The sequence below is a fragment of the Ambystoma mexicanum genome, chromosome 1q (genome assembly GCF_040938575.1).
Source record: "Ambystoma mexicanum isolate Mex_15411 chromosome 1q, UKY_AmexF1_1, whole genome shotgun sequence".
Classification (NCBI taxonomy): Eukaryota; Metazoa; Chordata; class Amphibia; order Caudata; family Ambystomatidae; genus Ambystoma; species Ambystoma mexicanum.
In genome coordinates, this window is record NC_090922.1 from 784,962,602 (window position 1) to 784,967,039 (window position 4,438).

Genomic DNA, 4,438 nt, shown 5'->3' on the forward strand with positions numbered 1-4,438 from the left:
CCACTCTCTAGACCATGGGCCTCATTATGACCCTGGCGGCATGGGTTAATGAGCGCCGCTAATGGTGGCAGATCCGTTAAACCCATTCCGCCTCATTACGAGGTTCCCTTGCGGGACCCAATGTGGATGTCTGGTTTTACCAGACGTCCTTACCGGTTCCCGCGAGGGGACCAGGGAGCTAACAATGGGCTGGTCGTAATTGGCCCTTTGTTAGCTCCCTGCACCCATTCCCATTGAGCCCTATGGGGGCTCAAATGGGAATGGGGAAGGTGCATGCCCAGGTTCCCTGTAGGGGGAATTACCGGGCCCTCCAAACTCGGAATGGCCCGGTAATTCCCCATACAGGGAACCCGGATCCGGTTTTGGTGGCAGCCATGCCCTTATTAAGGGCATGGCTAACGCCAAAGCCGTAATGAGGCCCCATGTGTCTACATTACGGATATTAAAGTAACACACCTTGAATCACTGCATCCAGTGTGAGAATCTTTGTAGTCACAAGATCCAATGAAATTTCTTTCTGCAAGGTAACCAGGACCTCCCACTATTCCCTTACAAGAGGTGTTGGGTTCCCCTCTTCACACCTTTGACCTTGCTCAGAACCATTCAGACCATCAGATCAAATATCAAGCTCAGCACAGCCCTATGGGTAGGTTCCATCCTAGAGCCCACTTCTCACTTTTCTTGTCACTTTATAAAGGGGATGCACCCATGGGTTACAAGGAGGGTGGAGGGGTAGCAGAGGAGCTGGAATGGGTAAGGGGTCAGGGGAGGACAGAACAGGATGGAGGGGAGTGATCAGCGACTGGCGAGATGCTCTTTGTAGTGTAGGGTCTTTAGGTCCACCCTGAATTGTCGGATGTAGGGGTCCAGTCTAACCTGAGTGGGAAAGGCCTGTTTCCTCTTTTTTCCCTCTTGGCATTCTTTTTTTCCAGTCTGACGATGTTGCGGCTCCTGTTGGTGTGCTGGCCTCCGGTGATGGCGAGTCCCTAGGCCAGAGTGATCCTTTTGTTGTGAGTGCTTTGTAAGTGATGCAGGATGTTTTGAACAGGATGTGTGCTTGAAGGGGCAGCGTTGCAGCACTTTGATGATGGGCGTGATGTAGCTGGATTTCCATAGGGTTGTGGTGGGGCGTGCTGCAGTGTGCTAAAGAGCTTTCGGAGGGGCGCGGGTGGCACCTGGGACTCCTGTGAGTATGGCGTTACCACCACCCAGGTGGGAGATGACACTGGCTTGGGCAACTGCTTTGAAACTTGGGGCTCAGATGAAATACCTGTGTTTGTGGAGATGCATAATAAGCTGGAACCATGTTGCTTCGGCCTTCTTGGCAAGGTTTGTGAGGTTAAGAGACACCTGCCAGCCAGAGCCTTGATCTCTACTAACCCTCTGATTACAGTGACAGTGGCCTTCAAGAACAAGTTGGGGGGAAAACAATTGAAGCTGCTGGATCCTCCCTCTGGACCAACTTCACTCATGCCATCAAATCAGGCGGGAACCACCCATGTCTCTTTCATAAAAGCTCTTTGACTAGATCTTTGATCCCTTCCTCTGCTCCTTTGTTCCTGGGATTAGCTAACTATGGTGTATCATTGATTTTCCCATGTGCACTTTTGTTTTTAGCACTTTGACTATTATTGCTGTTGCCTTTTCCTACTTTGCCACGTGCATTGTGCTCTTTGCACTTATCCATTTTCTTCCCGTTCCTTTGCACTTCACTGATCTGAATGTTCCCAAAGCATGTGCATGGTCCCATTTCTCACTCCCCTTCCCCTTGCTTCGTAGGTGCGATGAAGTAGATCTGATTGTGATTGGCACACTATAAAACTCAATTAAATAAATAAAGTGTTATTGACTAAATGCAGTGTTTCTGGCATACATCGTGTGGTAAATTACCTCATGCACGCACAAACAGTAGAAAAGGTGGCATTGCAAGTACTGCCTAGTTTTACCTCTATAGCCAAATCAAAATAACCGCCTTTATGTTCTATCCTCAGCAAATGCGGTTGGAAAAGGACTTGTCAGAGAATGTCTGCTCAGGTCCACACTTGCCCAAGGGGGAAAAAGAACATCATTCTGGCATGACAAATGCAAATAAATAAATAAATGACTCGAAGCGGTTTTCCTAGGCCATCCGACGGTGGCAGGCACGCGACTCGGTAGCCCATGCAGACTGTCTAAAATGATCTACCTGCTGGCAAGGAAAGTGTTTCCAGCGAAGTGCCCCAGTTTAATAACCCAGCCTGCGAGCCAGAGGTTATCACATTACCCGCTCGGTCCTCTTTACCCTGGGCGCTTCTCCAAGTGAACGATGCTCTGCTCTGATACCTCGCAACAGCACACGCCGTGTTTCCCTTTGTGTGAATGTTTGCATTGTACAAGCCCTGTTTGTCGAAGAGTCGCGCTTAGTCGGCCTGCCAACGTAAGCAAAACAGGGCGCAGGCTTACCCCCAGAGAGCGCCTAGAACTGGTACTCGAGGGCAGTTTCGGGAGGATAGCTCAGGGGGCAACGTGCTCGCCTTGAAAACAAGACGACATGGAACAACATGGGTTCGATCCCCGGGTCCGTGCTTAGAAATCTCTGGCTATTGCACGTGTGATAAATAACCTATCATATCATATTATGGGTGTCAGGTGACACAGGAAGGCATGCTGTGCTGCTGATTGGTTTCCTCCTTTACTTTTAAGAATGTGACTGGAAGGGAGATGTGTCTTATCCTTGTACTCATGGCCTAAGGGCCTCAGCATAGCCAGCGGGGAGGGGGGTTCTCAAGCTTGCCATGGCTCACCTGGTGGTGGCTGTGACGGAACATTGAAGGGGAACTCTTGGGAGGGCATGCATATAAATTGAACATATCTTCTTTACCAGCTGTCACCGGAAATTAATGATATTGCAACAGGTTGATCAGAGATGTTCTGTAAGCCTTCAGCTCACCAGAAGGTTATATGTCCCTTTTCGGGGCTGCCACTTCTGACTTACTGATAACCCAAAAACGTCCTTGCAAGAGATGCGGGGGGAGGGAGTGGGTGAGGAAAATTGTGTGAATGTTCCTAGTTACTCCAGTCCCTAGACTCGGCCAGTTACTGGACCACTGTGCACTCACTTCTCTGTCTTTAGGGCCAGCTAAGTGACCGAGGTTAATAAGTATCTTTGAAGCACAACATTCAAGACGCCCCCCAAGCCCCTCCTACGAGAACTACGCAAAGAAAGCTCACCAGTCCACTGGCCCTCGTGGTGTTCAGTGCTTCTGTCTCTTTGTGTGTCTCTCTGCCAGCAAAGGTCCCTTGAGCAGAGTCCTCTGTGCCTGCTCAGTCCAGAGAAGGGAGCAGCACGGCTTTGCCTCACTCTGATGATTGAAGAAGTCTAGTGTCCGTGGGCACTGAACTGGAGAATCGGTGCCGTCAGGAAGGGTCTAAGGATGACGCAGTCCACCAAAGCTCCCGACAGATTCCTCTTCAGGTGACCTCTTTGTTCACTGTGATCTGCCTCCAGGTTTAACAGGGTGTAGGTGCAGACGCTTGGGTTAAGTGGGAACATGGGAGCTGAGGCAGCTTCTCATCTTTCTATCACAAGGCTGAGTACATTGAAACCATTGGCCTCCCCACAATCATTGAGTGCTACCAACTGCAAACTTTCACAGGCATCTTCCCCAGATTTGGGTTAGGTGTGGATTCAGGTAATGGATCCAGAAAAGCAGTACCAGTCTGGTTCTGGCAACTGCAGCCCTTGGTTTTTAAGGCAGGCAGAGGCCGTGACCACATATGGAAGCATCTGCATCCCACACACAGGACACAGTGGTGAGCTCTTGGCTACTGGATTTATACAGTGGTTCCTGGCAGTGACAACCATGAGGTACGGGCAGCCTTATCCCACTACAATTCACAAAGGCTGCCTTCAGCCAGTGGATCCCACACAGTCATCTGTGTGACGGGACACCTACAGGAAACAGGGTGCATTTGGAGAACCCTGAGCATGGCACATCTGGGATTCATGAACCTGATGAGGCATTTGATGAAGACTCAGCAAGGAAGAGCTGATAAACCATGCAGGGTGAAGGTAAGAAACAGAGGGCCTCCAATCATAGGTGAAGCATAGGACTTTCAGCCTCACAGTGAACTTTAGCACCTGTTCTTTACTGTTCAGAAGATGGACCTTGTGGCAAAGGGGGGTGTTTATAGTCTGTGTCATGCTCATTGCAAATCATTTAACCTGCAGCCGCAATCTATCTATGCCAGTCATGAAAGTGATTTACAGTGATCATACTGGCATAGATAGATTATGGCCGTATGAAAGTGATTTACAGTGATCATACTGGCCTAGATAGATTACAGCTGTAGCTGTATGAAAGTGATTTACAGTGATCATACTGGCATAGATAGATTACGGCTGTAGCTGTATGAAATTGATTTACTGAGTGCTTACATCATTTGTTTCTCCTTTTCT

The 4,438-nt window shown here is 49.2% G+C and overlaps 1 pseudogene; it reads right to left on the reverse strand.

Annotated features, from left to right (window-relative positions):
- Nucleotides 1-206: 206 nt before the first annotated feature.
- Nucleotides 207-349, reverse strand: LOC138565464 (small nucleolar RNA SNORA49; annotated as a pseudogene).
- Between the last annotated feature and the right edge of the window lie 4,089 nt (nt 350-4,438).